Raw genomic sequence first — 19,362 nt, 5'->3', positions numbered from 1 at the left:
AACATTAACGTAACGCAAACTACTTAACGTCGTGCGCCCCCGGAAATGCTCTGCATTTGATCGTGCCCCTCGCGAGGGGGATGTTTCACTGCATCTTCTCTCGGTCGCGGGACCCGTGGCGCCATCTGGCGGAGGCGCGGCACAACTCGTAGCACTTTCTTTGAAAAAGCGCCTCAAAAGCGCGGCAAATATGAAATAGGGATGACGCGCTTTTTTAAAAACCCCTAACACCAAGACGTCTGAATATGCTGAAAAAATCTAAACAGTGCTTCAATATGAAGTAACGAGAACTTCGTTTCCCGCACAAGATGTTTCATGGCAACTGTGGCTTTCCACGCTGTTCCAGGACGTTCAAACTACTCGCGCACACAGGGTAGGGGGGGGGGGGGTCGAGGGGCCGTGCTTCCCCACCGAAATATTTGGGACGGTTGGAGATTTTCATAGCTGGATCAACCTTTTGAATTTGCTTGTTCTTATTTTTTTGCTGTTTTTTATGACTTTTGTTTGTTTATAGTATTTCGTAATTTTTGTTTGTTATTGTTTAATCCATTTCTTATGTGCCCCCTCACCCGCACCCCCCCCCCCCCCGAAAAATCCCTCTGACGCCACTAGTTCAAACACACCGCGGCGCTTTACTTTGTTTTTGGTTTCTTCCTGTCGATCCTTCATTATTTGCAATAATGCCACCAAGTTGAACTCAGACAGCTGTAAAAACGGCTGGTTAGAAATTACCTCGCAAATGATTTTTAAGGATATAGCGGGCTTACCTTCAGCGCTAGCCTGATTCCAAGAAAGCGCCCACAAAAAACGGCAGCTGCTAATGAGAACCAATCGGAACCACTGGGACAGACTGCATTGCACCCACAAATGAGAGTTGCAATGATGCGCTACCGGTAAGCATCGCACACGCTCCTCGCCGCATTTAGATGGTTCGTATCAGATATGTTCCGGTGCATTTTATTTATTTATTTATTTATTTATTTATTTATTTATTTATTTTAGGAAATGGTGTCTCCTTGTTGTTTGTTATTTTTTTAAGAGTTTTCTTGATTTTCCTATTTTTTCATTTCCGCTCCACCGTGCTGCCGCCTGCGTTTATGGATTTAGGGCTTCTCAAGTTGCCTTCAGCAGATGCTTCCCCGTCAAATATACATAAAATTATGCATATTTAATGGAACTAGATCAGCTTCACTTACAATTTGCGCTGAGCGAAACCGCCTAGCTTTGCGCTCAAAATCGCGGCGCCGGCGTGTGCAGAGGAAGAGCTCATATCCGATGCGTTCCGCAATCGCAAACACGTGCGCCAACTGCGGGAAGCGGTGTGGTCTTTGTTATTGCCTATTCACGGTGTCCCAGCTCTCATGCACAAGATTCAAAAAGCGGCCTTGGCGTTACCCGAAGTGGATGTTTCCAGTGCAGTGCAGCAGCGGCCAGTAATTTTTATGTTAATGAGATTTAATTTATTAGTTGTAATTAACTCGAGACGTACTGCCCCAATCATTAATGTGTCAATGAGCCACTTGTAGGTACCCACGAGCGAAATCTATCTGCTGTACTTTCAGGGACGAACTAATTGCATGCTATTTATTCTTACTGATAAAGAAAGCCTGCGAAATATCAAAAATACCACGGGACGGCGCTCCCGTCCTCATCGTAAAGCAGTGCACTCGAACAGGCTGCCTCTGAGTTAGCCAGAATAAAATTTATAAAAGAAAGGCAAAATCGCGGTTGTCTTAGCTTGGACACACGCCCCGCGAAACTTGCTGTAGCTGCTCCTTCCATGCCAATATCAAGGTGTTGAGCTGTTTCTTCCAAAGCAGTTGCTTTTCAATCAGCTTGTTTGAGAGCGCAGGTTTGTGATGCGGGTGAGAGCGCGGTCACATGATATTTTTCGTACTTCGCTCGGTTTCGTTATTAGGCAGAATAATAAATCACTACCAAACAGTTCGTCGCTGAAAATACCGCAGTTAGATGTCTCTTGTGGGTTCCTACAAGTACCTCATGACACTTTAGTGATTAGGAGCAGTACTTCGCGAGTTAGATAATTAATTACATTATTACAAAAAATATTTAGTTATGATTACGAAAAATTACTCGCTGCTACTCCACTATCCTGGAAACATTATGCACTAGGTTTTCTTCGAGTAACGCCATTGCTGTTTTTTAAAATATTGGTGCGTGATAACTGGGACATTTTGTATACAAAGATTGAAAAGGTTCTTTATTTCCACATGTACAGAAATGATGATAAATGAGTTGCCACAGTTGTCGAGGGGAACAGTCAGAAAGGCAAAGTAAGCCTGACAAAGTGACGTCCCCTCCCCTCCCTGCATTTTGGCACGACCCTGCAGGAATTGACATGTCCTATAAGACCATACAAAATTACAAAAGCACGTAAAAAAATGAGCTTCGAGTTTTCAGAAAAAAAATATAAATTATAATACAAGATTTCGCACACAAAAAAGCTTTCACTTTTCAGAAAGCGGCAATTAATACAACTAAGTTTTTACTGTACAGGCTACAGGCGGGGACACAATCCTAGGATGTACAGGCGGGGAGTGCCGCCGCGGTGCATGCCGTCTTTCCGCAACCGCACATGCCAGAGGGCGCTACTGCCACCGGAAACCCGTTTGAGCAGGCTCGGGCTTGATTCGGCAAAGATTCCCGAGCAGTGCGGTGCTCAAACACGTTCGACGGCACTATATATTGCGGAAAATCCGAGGGCGTGCGAAAACCGTCGCTACGCACTCTGGAGGCACGGCGCAGATGCTGTCAAGACAGACCTGGCACGCGTGCGCTTCCTTGCTTGCTCGCAGGCTCACCAGTTTCCTCGCTTCCGGTAGCCGCGCTACGATGGACAGTAAGGTACCACTGTAGCGTTCATTCTGCCGCGACCACCAGTTTACCGCCAGACGGGTGAATTCATAAGCTTTTGTGCATGTTTTCTTTGTGATCCCACAAATCGCCAATTTGAAAGGATTTTAACATCGAATCTGTTGTGCAAATCGTTTGACTAAGGTGTCCGCAGTTTTAACAATACCAAGAGAATTTCGAGCACGCGTACATGCCTGCCTCGAGCACAATTAAGCTACGCATACCCACGTTGGGGAGATTTTCTAATATTGACAAAAAAATTACTGCCCTTCCACTCCGCGGAAACGGATGACCTGCGAAGCTGCACGACCTCCATGGAGTGCACGAAACAAAGCACGTTTGTTTGTAATTTACGACCGAGCATACTTCCTAGCAAATTACCTGTATAAAATTTGGAAATACGCGAGCTTTATCCTAGCGGAAACACTTAAAGCTGTCTCATTACCTCCCGCGACGTAAGCACCTTATGATTTGTGGAACACGTCAACCCAATCCACCGTATCACTGAGGGCACCGGACCGGTCGCATTGGCGGCTTGACAGCCAAGGCCAGGCCGCCGTATACATGCGGCCAGGTTCGCTTTTCCAGCCTTGAGCGGAGGAATTCATGGTGTCAACAAAGCTTGCCCGTAGCAGACGACAGTCTAGGCAGCGTAATAGCGGAAGTACGTTACCGCTGCGGAGCGCAGCATCATGGGAGGCAAGGCTCGCGCGCCGTCAACAGCGGAGAGTAAGTCGAAAGGAGGAGGAAACGCGGAACGACGATAATGCGCGGTTTTTGATTTACGATTTCTCAGCTAATACTCATCGCTTTAACAAAATTCTTGCGGGAGGAGATTGCAAATACATTGCTTTATTTGGGTACATGTACATCCATGCATCGGTGGAAGGTATTTCAGGACCCCTTTAAAGCGAAAGGCTCTGTCGATCTTCTGAAAGCCCTTTAAGCTGAACGAGTGATATTGGCCACGTCGGCGTTCCAAGTGGATCAGCTGCTGTTCATCCGGGAGAGATTCTCAGTTAAACGACCAGCTGGAACTTAAGGTGGCAACGGCGGTGGCACCGCCTTTTCATTGTTTTAGCCCCCATTCACACTTCTGTTCGGGGTGACGCGTCTTAAGTTTCCACTCTTATCCCTACAAGCGAGCGACATGTGTCCGTCGCATAGCGAATTAACACCTCGAAGGCCTGGACATTTATTCTAGCGAACACACAGATGGGGGGCCCTTTCGCTGCCCAGTCGTAGGCATCTTATTGTCTGCGCAATACACAAACCCATACTCAAACCGCTCAATTGCGGAGGACACCTGACACGACCTCTGCAATGAGACTCGCGTTCCCAACTACCACCACTCCAATGGCTATTTCACCGGTAGCGGCCCTGCTGTGTGAGTATGCCCCCTCCCTCCACACCCAACCCGTGCACGCCTAAACCGGCAACGGGGGATAAGCGCCTAATTAGGCGTGAAAGACACTGGTGAAGGGGGAGAGGAAGACGTTGTGTGAGGCCACACTGGGACCCGTTATTATTCTTCGGGCAGAAGAACGATGACCAGCTGGTCAACGAGGGCCGTCGATGCGACGATGTCGCTGTAAATGGCTTTCAAGCTAAAGAAGAGTTATGTGCTCACGCCGGTGTTCCAACCGGGCAAGTTGCCTTCAACCGGCAATGACCCACCGCTAGTGGGCGAGGTGTAACTTGAAGCGGCAATGGCCGTGGCTATATTCTCGGCGGCGGCGGGGGCGGCGATTTTGGAGCGTTTTTACACCTATTCGCGCTGGTGTTGGTTCGGTAGCGTGGAAATTTGGTCTTGTTGGTTCATAAATTACAAATATGTAGCGCAGAAGACGAGAGACACAGACAAGTAGACACACACGGCGCTAACTTCCAACACCTTTATTGACAACGATAACACACATATATAGGCAAGAATCCCGTGACGTCACACACATGCGTACATCAGCGCGAACGCAAGTAGGCAATCTCTTTTTCTGATAATTTGATAGAAGTCGAACTTACACAAGAGCTTCCAAACCTGGTTATCTTTTCCGCCTCGATGATTTCACGTGTACACTTGTCCTTACACTTGTCCGTGGGTTCGTCCCCGCCGATCTGTAAAAAGTAACGGAAAGCCGAAACGCAAGAAATTTAGCCTCTTTGCTGCATCGTTGATCCTCTGTAATGGCTTCGTCGTTGCCATTTTACGCATATATCTATGGACAGTTTTAGGTTTCCAAAACACAAGTCATCGCAGTCAGTGAGTTCTTTACGTTGTGCCATGAGGATTGCGCCAAACGACAACACACAGGCTCGTCCTGTTGTCTCCTCTCTGTGCCGTCGTTCCGCGCAATCCCTTCGTTTCAAGTATCAGACCAACTTGCCCGTCAACACATCTTGCTGAACTTTACGTTGTGCCACAGGAGAAAATATTGATGTGCCTAGGGTTAACCGAACGGCGGATAATGAACAGGAGCGGCGAAGTGCGATGGACGGTGAGGTTCCCTTATGAAAATTTCTATGTACAGTCTACTTCCCGAAGGAAATAGACTGTGTGCGTCCTGTGTGTTTCCTCTGTGTTGGAATTTCGCCACCGACTTTCTGCGTCCTCCAAGTGTCCTGTGTATTTCCTTCCTCCATGCGTCCAGTCTATCTCCCAAAGGCAACAGGCACCATACGGCCTTTGTGTGTCCCCTGTATATCTCGAAGGCAACAGACCGCATTCGTCCCTTGTGTGTCCCCTGTATTGAAATTTCGCCACCGACTTTCTGCGTCCTCCAAGTGTCCTTTATGTTTCCGTCCTCTACGTGTTCCACAAGCTTCAACCTTTTGAGTACCATTTGCATGCTGTCAAATAACAGCGCCCAACAGCCAGCTGCGTGTGAAAAATGTCAGCCAGCTCCACAGTCACTGTTTCGTGCTGCAGTTGTTTCTGTAAGAGCAAGATGGCGAAAATCACATGAATCACATATGACTCTTGCAAACCTGACTATTTTATTCATGTGGAATCTATACGTGCTACTGCCGCCTGCCACACCAGGTGTCTCCTCATCTTTACCCCTCACAGGACGAGATAGCCACTGCCACACTTTAACCTGAAATGACAAACGCATTGATCGCATATGAAGGGGTTTAAACAACCACGTCTCTGGAACATTTGCTGGTTATGCTTATAAATATAAAGAAGTGTTCCCATACAAAACCGAACCAAGTATTCTGAAAGAGAAGGTAGTACTTCTAGGTTGCAAAATTAGCCACAAAATGTAGACCAAATAAATTAACTAATGAGTTTACGAACATCAAATATGACATACTGTTACATAAGCAACACAACCCACAACTACGTACTCTTTAGATTCATGGCCTCCTTAGGACGGGCATTCATACACCCTCGCAAGAACATTTGAGAGATGAGATTATTGCAGCGGCACTGGGGGAACAAAGCAATATGGGGGGAGGGGGGCAGAGAAGGCAGCATAAAATTGCATGAACATGCCAAGACAGGCATTGATCAGTCGGCATCATGAGTAGTTGCTTGTGTCTACGCGTTCTTTGGAACCTATAAAGGCAGCAGTTTTATTGTGCATTTCGTTTACGAGACAGCACTTGCATTGCCTAGTTTGTCTGTGCTTGCTGTCAAAAAGCAAAATGTACATCACCATAAACTGAACAACCATGAACTGAAGGTTGGCTCCTCACTTTTTATATTTCCTTGTGTCAATGGGTCGACCAGAACATGGGTAAATAAAGCAGAAGGAAGTGTACACCCCCCATGTGAATTCCATAATTATTGCTAGATACAAATATAAACTCATCCTTTGGGCGTTAAGAAGGTGCACATGTATACCAGAGATCTGTGACTGGGGGGTGGGGGGCTCTTGAATAATTATGTCAGCGGTATTAACCCTTTCACTGTTGGGGGTTTCTGGCCATGACGCACCCCTAGTGTCGGATTGGTTTCCGGAATTTCAAGGTAGGAACATAGTGATTTATTTGACTTTGATAGCATCTGGAACGTAACGCGTCGAAAGCAAAGGGCGCGGGTTAGAAATCGCCTTTCCAGATATTTTCAGTTTGCCGTGCACACTTACGGGAGAAATATGACTTAACAAAACTTGTTGCTGTGCTAGTTGGCACATATTTTAAAGAAGAAGAAAACGTGGCGCAAACTAGACGTAATCGAAAGAAACGAGGTAAGACATATACAGGCGCCAACTTCCAACTATTTATTTCAAGCAAATGACGGGAAATTTATACAAGTTTTATCTAAGCAGAAACAACAACAACAATACAAAAAACCCATAGAACAACATGGGTATAATCTTGTTAACAAGTGTAAAAGGTGGTGACAATGGCTAAAATGGATAAGTACAACACTGCTGAAAGAATGACAACAAATCTACGTCAGCCTGAAGAGTAATCAGGATGGTCCACTAGCGCGTGTGTGCAATCCAGGCGCAGACCAAACCGGAAAGAGGGAAGGACAGCTGCGCCTGCTAAACTACACGCTGTGGTTTAAAAATGACATTTCTTTTTTAGTTAACGCTAGTGACGGCGTGCTAACACACTTGCCGCCGGCTCTTTTGATAAAAACCGCCTCGATCACCTCCGTCTCCCTAATAAAGCTTGACTTTGGGCTAGTTGGATATGCATGACACCTTGAAAAACAGCGCGATAAACTCGGACGTACAGAGGTTACACAGACACGAGCACTCGCGTCTGTGTAACCTCTCTACGTCCGAGTTTATTGCGCTGTTTTTCAAGGTGTCCCTCTCCGTTTTGTTTCTTGCTCTCCTCAGAAAGGTCGTCTTATCCAGGAGTGGCTCACACCCACATCGCTTGCAGTGGTCTGCAAGGTGCCCTCACAAGTTGCTGCTGACGGCCAACCGGTGTTCTCTGGCGCGTTCGTTGAAGCAACCTCCAGTCTGACCGATATACAACCTTTTGCATTTCAAGGGGATGCTGTAAATGACGTTGCTAACACAGTCGGTGTATAGCGTGGCGTGCTTTTTTGAGCATGACTCCGGTATCTTATTTGCCGTCATAGAGCAAACTTTAGCCAGTTCGCACGGGGCGAAACACACAACGCGCACTTTATACCTGGACGCGACCTTCTTGACGTTGTGCGAAAGCCTGTGGATGTACGGTATTACGTGCGTTTTCATTTTTTCTTTCTCTTCCTGCACTTTTTTTACGTGTTTCATCTTCTGGAGGATGCTTTCACACACAGTTGTGATAACGGTGGGAGGAAATCGGGCGGCTTCCAAGCGGCTGATCTGATTGTTAAAACTTGCAGTCAGACTGTGCTCGCAAGATTTCGTTAACGCCGAATTAAGACATGTAGTGGTTATTCCCCGCTTTATCAGCTTGGAATGCGCGCTGTCGTAAGCACGCATTCCAGCGCACTGCAAGTGCTGTGGGTGTGAGCCACTCTTGGATAAGACGACCTTTCTGAGGAGAGCAAGAAACAAACGGAGAGGGAGGTGCTCGAGGCGGTTTTTATCAAAAGAGCCGGCGGCAAGTGTGTTAGCACGCCGTCACTAACGTTAAGTGAAAAAGAAATGTCATTTTTAAACCACAGCGTGAAGTTTAGCACGCGCAGCTATCCATCCCTATTTTCGGTTTGGTCTGCGCCTGGATTGCACGCACGCGCTATTGGACCATCTTGAGGCTGACGTAGATTTGTTGTCATTCTTTCAGCAGTGTTGTACTTATCCATTTTAGCCATTGTCACCACCTTTTATACTTGTTAACATGATTATACCTATTTTGTTTTTTTTATGTTGTTGTTGTTGTTTCTGCTTAGATAAGACGTATAAATTTCGCGTGGTTTGCTTTAAATAAACAGTTGGAAGTTGGCGCGTCGTTTCTTTCGTCTACGTCTAGTTTGCGCAACGTTTTCTTCTTCTTCCGAGAGGATGACCCATCATTTAAGCATCAGAATCTGATGCTGTGGAACTCACATCCCTTCTTCAGATGAGAAACTCTCAGAGTTCAAATTCTAGCTCAGCTCGTATTCGAATTGGAATCGAAGATCCATCGCTCCTATCCGCAGTCGAAGGCCCCGCACGGTCAGCAATCCAAAAGTAACGGCACGCATAGAAGGAGCACTTTCAGCAGCCCCACAACCCACACAACACAATCGCGCAACGCACAGAACGCACAATCCTTTTTTAAGCCAACGGTCTTTTTCCCCTTTTTCCTTTGTATGCTGCACCAGCAGTCTTGTTTGATATGGAAAGGGTTTTGCTTTGCGATCCCGATCCTAGCTTTTCCGGTTTTTTATTGAAAATGTTCTCGATTTAAATGAATGAGTGCAAACGAAACCCTGCGGCATTCAATTCGCCAACGCTTATCCGTGCACGTCCCTTTGCTGACTCCTTCGAGGTTTGTGTTTTTTTATGTTCACTGCGGAGCGCAAGTTTGCTCCGATAATCTATATTTTTACAAAAACTCTGCATTATCCGTGGCTACATAACAATATTCCAAACAAAGTCTGATGCACAAACCAGAACCCCACACAGCTCTTTCTTCAATTACCGAGTACCCTTTGTCATGAGTGAAAGAAGACGAGAACAAAGAAGACGCAAGGCACGCGGAACGAAAGTCACTGACACCGGCTACGGCGCCGAAGGCTCGCGACCCCGGCACGAGCTTGCGCCAGCGACCAGCCAATGGGACGCGGCCAGCGGCAGCAGCTGGGGGCCAGAAGCGGCCGAAGAAGAAGACGGCGAGCGAGCACAGGGAGGCTGGAGTGTGGAGCGAGACCGGGATGCGCGGCGGTCGGGCGACCGGACCCGTGTCGTGCCCCAAGAGGTCCTCCTCAACTGCAACCCTCAGAACTTCACCACCGCAAGAAAGTCGTGTCGCCGTGCGTCGGTAGGAGACCGCGACGCCCCACGAGAGCTGCGTTCCCCACAACGGTGCAACCGGAGCTCGGTGCGCGCGCTACCACCCCGGCATTGACACACCACCTCGACCTTTCAACACCGAAGCATCACGACGGCGGCTCCACGACGAGAGGTAGGGCAACTCCGTTCAGCAGCGGACACGGGTTGTGGACTTTTCATTACCGTGCTTTGCCCTCCCCCGTCATTTCCAGACTTTGACTGTTCCCCGTATGCTTGAAATTATTACCGTGGTCTATACCACTTTGTTGCCATTCCCCAGTGTTTAGAAGTTCCCCACCGTTCTTTAGTTTCCCTACTTCGCTATGTATTTCCTTTGGGGTTTTGGGTATAACATCATAAACTAGTCTCGTTCATAAAGCTCATTCTTCTATTTAATATTGTCACCCGAACCTGACACCTTCTACAATTAGGACCATCATTATATTTCCTAAAGTAAATAGCTGTTCGGGGGGGGGGGGGGCAGAGGGGGTACGATTGCCAGTGAGACTCATTACACAACAAAAAACAGTGGCAAAAAGGCACGCAATACACCCTTTTTACTGCTAGGCACAAGTTGCATCTAGGGCATTGCAGTGAATTCACCTAAATTCTATTTATGGGTGCATGGAATTGTTTCACTCATGTAATGTAATCCATAATATGACTTTTGAGTAGAAGTCACTAGTTCATCTAGTTCATTCTTCCTTCTAGTTCACTAGTTCATTCATAGGCGGTAGAAAAAAAATCCCCACACACTGTCTGTGGCCACCACGCAACTACCACAGTGAACAAGGCTGACGAAGTCGTTATTAATTAATTCATGGAGCAAGGACGCAGCCCTGATGCGACAAAAAAATAGGAAAGGCATCAGGAAGTTTCTCACCCTCATCGGTTCCTTATTTTTGGTCCCATCTGTGCAATGTTCTTATGTCTTAATATCACTAAGGTACCACAAGGATGCCACAATGGTTTTCTATGTTTTCATGTTCTCCCAGCCTTCAAAATCGAGATTTTCATGCATTTCACAGTCGTAATGAACTCCACTTACAGGTCGTGCAGGATAGATAGAAACAGGAGGCAGCCAATTCTTCTGGTAGCTCACAACGTACGTCCTCCATTTCAAACACATCGCCCTGAAAAAATGGGAAGTTTAAGTAGCAAACAATCCCCTAAAACGCGGTATAACGCCGTGAAATACTCGCTCTGACAGGACATTAGAGAATTTCTTTTTTGTAAGGGCAAGGAAGGCACCTTCAGTTCTCTCAGGCTAAAAAATAAGTGCACTGCTCAGTGTTTGAAACGCGACACTGCGAGCGCGTGGCCGCCAATACATGCAGTGCCGTCCGTGGACGCAGTATATTATCTCTATGGTGGACGCCCCTGGAAGCTAGGTGTTGCTTTGTGGCATATCGTGAGGATAAGAGCCTGTTGACCGTAGGCTTACTGCTTCCGATTGCCAATGCGCGGGACTGTGGTTCCCCGCAGCGACAGCAGGGCGCTGCGAGCCTGGAGCGCTGGAACGCGTTTGTGCCCCGACGGTTGTAGCCCGGCTGTGCGCGCAACCGATTTCCCGACATAGTGAGCGCGCGCTCTTGTTACGTGTGCCCTTCCGATGCGGCACAGTAGTGTTCATGTAATGCACAGTCACGCAAATCAGAATAAAAGCCAACTTCTGTACACAGGAACACCACACTTTATTCCAGGATGTAAAATAAAACAGGAAAGACGCCTTTGCAGGCACATTCGCGTGGGGTTGCGGTGCATTAGTACTTCGTCCGCTGTCCTCTTTTTTTTAGTTTATATCATGGAATAAAGTTGGCTGCTCCTTCGTGCAGATGCTCGTTTTATTCAGATAAGCGTGACTGTGCCTTACATGCAAATTGTCTGTATCGCATCAGAACGGCACGCCTAACAAGAGCGCGCGAGCAGACGATTTCGCGACATTGGCTGCGCGGAACGCCAGGCCGCTACCACCGCCGCACAAACACGCTCCTGCGCTCCAGGCTCGCAGTGCACCGCTGTCGCTGCGGGGAACCACTGCCCCGCTTATTGGCAACCGGAAGCAGCAAGCCTATGGTCAAAACGCTCTCATCCTCGTAATATACCACAATGCAACACCTAGCTTCCACGGGCGTCCACTGGCAGCGCAGCATGTAGCGCTGGCCACACGCTCGCAGAGTCACGTTTCACTCCGTGAGCACTGTACATGCATGACAATCCTTAGAACACTTTAAGCCATACTATAAAAGAACAGAAGCAACCTTACACTGAATTAATGTTAAACTAAGCCTGTTAAATATCCCTAGGAGGTAGAAATCTGTGGACCCAGATTTCAACTGTGCAAGCATATTCTCTGGTCCAGAGGGTGCGAAACGTGGTTACGGCTTTTAAAGGAGCCATGAAGAGAAAACACAAGCTTGGTTCATTCAAAGGATTGCGTTGCTAGAATCATGCTGACACCATTTTTAACGTTAACTCCACTTAAATAAGCTACAAATTAGGAACAAAGGGAATGGCCATGCGACCCACTAGCTCATTTCCCGCAACAGAACCTATGTGATACTAGCCAGCTGTGCAGTTGGCGGAGGGCGGCAACAGCAAACGCGAATTAGGCAGAGCCTATAAGCTTGCCGAACAAGCTATTTGCGCTTAAATTTAGGGCACATTCTTTTTACAGCAGTAAGAATGGTGGGACCAACAGTAGCGGTTAGGAAAGCACGCGTAAGCATAGAAGTACCGATGCGTAGTGCTGTTGGTACTGCGCGCACTATGCTTGGTTTAGCTGCACAGGACTGCCGGGCTTTGGGGTTGTCTTGGACAACACTGGCCGATTGACGCCAGCAACGGTGTCTTACGTCAGTATATTTGTATAGCGAGCACTATTTTTCACGAAACGATTACTTTCTCGCTGAACAAAAACAAGCCAGGTTTAAATACGGTCAAAAACAAACCAAAAGCAGAAAGCGGCTTGCCACGGTATGGTGGCACCATCTAGGTTCACTAACGGTAAAGAAGACTTCCCAATCGGCTGCAGAGCGGTCGGTTCCTGTGATGTCATTGCACACCCCGAAAATGCACGATTTAGCGGGAAAACCAAAATTTTAATTTCAATTAATTAATTTCTCAGTGAATAAAGCATCGTTTGCATTTGGACAAGTGCTGGGGGCACCATAACACACGAAATCTTTCGAATAACACAAACTTGTATTTTGTCTTCATGGCACCATTAAAATTCTCTGTGAGGCACATGGTGAACGCCTCAGCGTGCCAATACCACCCAGGGTGGTATTGGCTGAAATGCTGAAATGCTGACCAAACGAAAAGACGGGATGGCGAAGGAGCACGGTGGCAAGCCCACACCGTGTTTAATCTTTTTCGCACCGTGGTTGTACCCCCATCACATGCATATTTGTAAAAATCAACACGTTCAACCCATGCTCAACACGTTACGGTCAACACAATTTATGCAAGCCAGGTACAAATAACGTCACACCACACAAACACATCTGTCCTGATCATGACGATGCTGGATGAGCTTAGGAAGGTAGAAAAATTTATTGTATTTATACAGTGAAAGCTGCCCTGTGACTGCACCAGCAATGCAGGCTGGAACAGCATGTTTTCAAGCTGTGACGTCTAATCAAGCATCTGGTCAAATGTTCACTGCCTAAAGACCTTGTGCATGTGATACTACTTTTGCTAGCAGTGCTTAAATGTTGAAAATTCAGCGTATATGCAACTCGTACGTACAGCCCCCTTGCATTTTTTTTTGCCCGTAAACGAAAACTACCCATTTGAACAATAGGCAGTTTTAGCATATCGTTACCGTATTTACGTTACAGTTTACAGTGTTTGCGGGAGCAGACTGCGCAGCGCGAGAGTTACCGCGAACGGTAACTTACCGGCACAGGCTTCGCCGTCGCCAGCGCTTCCGGTAACACGGTAAACGGTAACGCAAACACGGTAACGATATGCTAAAACTGCCTAATGCTAAGCTGCCTACGTCCTGTAAAAAATATATAACAAAACGGCGCTGCGGCAACGCGGACGAAAATTTTAACATGCACCACGATAAACAATCACTTTCGGCAGAACACGCAGCATTTTTCACACGTCGCGCCGACAGACTGGAACTTGCAGTAGAGACTCTTGATTCACGTAGGTACTCGAAACTTGTCAGGTGTTTTGTCAAATGGCGACCTCGATGTGCGTTTGCTACAGCAGCGCAGTAATGCGACGACACAGGCGCCTTGCTAGCACTGACGACGTTTCAGGTGCACAAGAGCACTAACACGTAATATTACGGCAGGAGGAGCACGTAGTAATTCACGTAACACCAGCAAATCGAAAACAAACCAGCAAAACCACGCACAATGAACCAGCCACGCCTTTTTTTCGTACAGCGCACCTATGACAATGACTGCATATATGCTAGCCTAGACTAGACCTATTACTACAGTTGGCTATATAGCAGTTACTTGGTTACTTCATGATCACCCCTGAAGCAAACTGGGCAGACGCCATTATAGTATTTTGTTAAAGTTGATAACAGCAAACATATATATAATGGCAGTATATTTTCTTGATGCGAGCAACGTCTTTTGTTGTCGTAAGTTGTTGCTACTAAAAAGCAAATAAAAAAAGATTATCAAGCGAAGTTATTATCACGCACGCACACAAAAGCACCGTGCGTCAAGTTATTCACGCAGGCAAATAATTCACTCAAATGGAGGCTTAGCAAGGCTAGGCAAGCTCAAATATTTACACCTACGTTTAGAAAACACTCCCATTCCGTTTCCGTGGCTTGGAGGTTAAGTACTCGCCTTCCGATCAGCGGGCTGAGTTTCGAAACCACCCCGCACGGGGAACCTCGAGCAATCTTGGTGATGGTACTGGCGATACCGCGGACCCCGAGCCCCCAAACATAAGCTGCATCCAACCGTGGCGATGTGTTTATAGGTGGAGGGTTAGAAACCATGAACGGTGGCCGTCGGAGCCCAGGTCAAGCTCCGCCGTATGGGCTCCCTGTCTGTTCACCAGGCAGGGAGCTCCGGGACCTCTTTGACTACCAAGGTAAGGTCAAAGAAGAAAGTACCCCCGTCTTCCTGCTTTTATACTATGCGATATGGCATTTTCAACCCCCCCCCCCCAAACGTGATCGGTCCCTGAAAAGGGGCCGCACCGAAGTTTCATTCCCACCCCTTCCAACAACTGTCTTTTCAACAACCGTGAATAACTATGCTCGTTTCCTTGTGATAGAGTCAGCTGACTCAGCAAGACCTGTCGCTTCCCTGTCTGTATTCCTGGTTTCGAAATTCCTGCAAAACACAATAGGTGGAAAGTATCAAGCTAAAAAGCTTAGGACGGGAGAAACCCTTGTAGAACTCCATGCCGAACAACAAGCCCGCACTCTTCTTGAACAAACCCGCATCCATGATCTGGACATCAGGGTCACACCCCACCGGAGCCTCAACAGCTCCCAGGGAGTGGTTTCTGAGGCAGATCTTCTTACGGAAACAGATGCCGACTTGCTTGAAGGTTTAAAGGATCAGGGCGTCACAGCTGTGCGCCGCATCACGATGCGCAGGAATGATAACATAATCCCCACGAAACATATTACCCTGACCTTTAAGCGTTCCTCACTTCCTGAACATATCAACGCAGGCTTCATTCGATACTCCATTCGTCCTTACATTCCGAACCCGCGCCGCTGCTTCAAGTGCCAGCGGTTCGGGCACAGTACAGCCTCTTGCCGCGGCAAAACAACGTGTGCGATATGCGCCGCGCAGGACCACCCCACCGACAACTGTAATTCTGACATCCTCACCTGTGCAAACTGAAGGGTCCCACATGCGGCTTACTCCAGGAAATGCGAAAAGTTCCAAATAGAAAAGAAAATAATCAATCTCAAGGTAACAGAAAACATCACTTTCCCAGAGGCGCGGAAGAGGTTCGTATCTTTCCCTCTGGGGAGGTACGCCGACGCAGCTCGCCGGGGGGCGGAGCGGCGTCTTGTTTCCACAGGGACCCAGTTCAGCGAGTCTGACCTGGTCCCCCCCCCCCCCCCCCCCTGGGTTGCCTCTGGCAGCCCAACCCGCCACCACGCCGCTTGCTGAGGCAGCAGCGGTTGTGGTGGCAACGTCTTCCGTCGGGACCGGTGCCGCTCCCGCCTCTGTCTGCCCATCCTCCAGTGCGTTGGAGGGTACCGAGGTGATGGACACCACGAGCCCCGCACCGGCTCCCACCGCCACCGCACCGCCCGTGCCACCTCTGGCGCCCCGGACGCCCTCGGCAGTGGCGGCTCAAACGAAGGGCTCCAGAGGGGGGGCCAAGTCCGGGGGGCGCGGTGGGTTCGTCGGGCACCCCTCGGACATCCGACGATGAGATGGATGTCGGGCCATTCCTGCCTGCAACGCAGCGCAAGGAGCGGCCACCGACTTCCAAGCCTACCGACAGGGCCAAAAAGCCCAATTCCAGAGTAACAGCCCCAAAAGACGACACATGAACACAAACACACACACTCCAGTCATGCTTAAATGTAAATAATGGGAACAGACAACATCATTCAATGGAACTGTAGAGGCCTTATCAACAATCTAGATGATGTGTACGAGATACTTCATTCACATCAGCCAAGTCTTATGTGTCTTCAGGAAACACACCTAAATAGTAAACATACCAACTTCTTGAATAGCTACTTGGTTTTTCGAAAAGACAGGCACACTTGCACTTATTCTTCAGGTGGTGTGGCCATAGTAGCCCGAAAATCCTTAGCGTGTCACACCATCCACCCAAAAACCATGCTTGAAGCTCTCGCGATTCGAACAATTATTTATGATAGGTTAATAACGGTATGCTCCCTCTACATCCCTCCGGATTACCAACTATCGAACACTGATTTTGAGGCCCTGATAGATCAACTACCTGAACCGTACTTAGTCTTAGGCGACCTCAATGCACATAATTCAATCTGGGGCTCTTCCCGCACAGATGCCCGAGGTCGCCTAATTGAAAAATTTCTAACATCATCGGGAGCATGCCTTCTTAACAAAAACCAAGCTACATATTATAACATAGGACAAAACAGTTATTCACATCTTGACTTGGCTCTTGGCTCTGCAGTTCTTTTCCCATTTCTTGAGTGGCATGTTGACACAAACCACTTCCCCACCAAATTGACATACATAGGCATAGGCACAAACACTTCCCCCTCTCATAAAAGGTTCAATGAGGGAAGAGCAAACTGGAGTGCATTCACAGAAACATCTAAACTGCACTACACATCCATAAAACAGCTACACGTAGAAGAGGCGACCCAACTGCTCTCGGCGCACATCCTCGACGCCGCCGCAAAGTCCATTCCCCAGGCCTGCAGTGCCCCACGCAACCCAAGGAGGCCCTGGTGGAACGAGGACTGCAGGCGAGCGCGAGTGGCCCAGAACCAGGCGTGGGGTGTCCTTCGCCGGTACCCCACGTCGGCTAACTTAATTTCTTTTAAAAGAGCAAAGGCCTTGGGAAAGCGCGTGCGCCGTGAGGCAAAACGGGATAGTTGGCGCTCCTTCATAACATCCGTAAATTCATACACAGACACACGCAGGGTATGGACAAGAATACGTAAACTTAAAGGACAACATACACATAGCCTGCCCTTGGTCAGCACGACTGGGGACACACTAGAAGATCAGGCTAATACACTTGCACAACACTTTCAACCCGTGTCAAGCTCTGCACACTACACACTTTCCTCAAACATAAAGCCTCTTGTGAAAAGAAGTCCCTACGTGACAACAACAAATCACAGGCCTCTTACAACTCCCCGTTTTCACTACATGAGCTGACGGCTGCTCTAAGCACGTGTAAACCCTCAGCTCCAGGCCCAGGCAACATTACATATACAATGATACAGCACTTACACACAGACACTCTTGCAACACTCCTTCACCTTTACAACAAGATATTTCTTTAGGGGCACATTCCAAAGTCTTGGAGGGAGGCCATAGTTGTAGCATTCTTGAAAGAAGGGAAGGACCCTTCCTCTCCTGCTAGCTACCGACCCATTGCCCTGACCAGCTGCCTGTGCAAGCTTCTCGAGAAGATGATAAATCGTAGGCTCGTGTACTTCCTTGAGTACAACGGTCTTCTCAAGCGCTGCCAGGCAGGCTTTAGGACGGGGCGATCAACAAACGATCAACTCGTAGCTGTTCAAACATATATAAAGGATGCCTTTGTGCATAAACAATTTTGTCGTACGGTGTTTTTCGACATAGATAAAGCCTATGACACCGCTTGGCGGTACGGCATCCTCAGTCACCTAAAGTCAATCGGTGTTGCGGGCAACATGTTGAACATTCCTTGTAGTTATATGTCGGAGAGAACCTTTCCCGTCAGAGTTGGTTGTGCTCTGTCAAATGTTCACGTGCAAGAAAATGGCGTGCCGCAAGGTGGAGTGTTGAGCTGCACCCTCTTCATAGTAAAAATGAACTCTCTTGGAAAGGCACTGTAGATGACGTGCAGATATCCTTTAAATCGTGTAACCTGTCCATCTGCGAACGTCAAGTCCAGCTTGGCGTCAAGAAACTTGCCGGCTGGGCTGACAAGAATGGCTTTAATCTTAATCCCGCGAAGAGCTCTTGTGTTCTGTTCTCCAGGAGGCGTGGCGTCCACCCGGACCCAGACATCACTCTTGCGAATGCGCCAATTCCTGTGAACAAGGAGCACAATGTTTTAGGTATTTTATTCGACGAAAAACTTACATTCATCCCACATATCAGACAGCTCAAATGCAAATGCTTAAAAACAATGAATATTCTTAAGGTCCTCTCACATCAATATTATGGGGCCGGCAAACAACTCCTGCTGCGCCTGTACACCGCGTTGGTGGGGTCTCGGCTCGACTACGGCAGTGTCGTGTATGGGTCGGCGACAAAGACCGCACTGAGAATGCTCGACCCAGTGCTGCATCTTGGCCTTCGCCTCTCATGCGGCGCTTTCCGCACTAGCCCTGTCGAAACCCTTTATATCGAGTGCAACAAGTGGTGTCTAGGGCATCAGCGGGAGTATTTGACATGTTGTATGCATCCAAGATCGTCTCTCTGACCAACCATCCTTTTAATCCCATCATGAACGATACATCAAATTTACAACTCTTTTTTTTAAACAGGCCATCTATTCCCTTACCGTTCTCTCTGAGTTAGGGAGGAGGCTTCTGTACTCAATGTCCCCCTTTCAGACACGCACAAGACACCCATTCATAATTTCATCGCCCCATGGCATCTTCGTTCTGTATCATGCGACCTGTCATTCACTCTTGTAGAAAAAAATAGGGTACCCAGGAATGCAATTCTGCAGCACTTCCTGTTCCTGCAGGACAAGTACCAGGTGCGCAGAATTCTATAGCGACGCGTCGAAAACTGGTTCTACAGTATCTTGTGCAGCGCACGGACCAAATGTTAGAGTAAGCAAAACAATGAATTTTCATAACAGTATTTACACGGCAGAAGCATATGGCATTTTACTCGCTTCAAACCACATCATCAAACATAAAATTCCCAAGTCCATTGTGTACACAGACTCTCAAAGCGTTGTACAGGCACTCTCATTA

The sequence above is a fragment of the Haemaphysalis longicornis genome, unplaced genomic scaffold (assembly GCF_048455015.1).
Source record: "Haemaphysalis longicornis isolate Haplotype H1 unplaced genomic scaffold, Haemaphysalis longicornis Haplotype H1 scaffold_2, whole genome shotgun sequence".
NCBI lineage: Eukaryota > Metazoa > Arthropoda > Arachnida > Ixodida > Ixodidae > Haemaphysalis > Haemaphysalis longicornis.
This window is presented reverse-complemented; position numbering follows the sequence as displayed.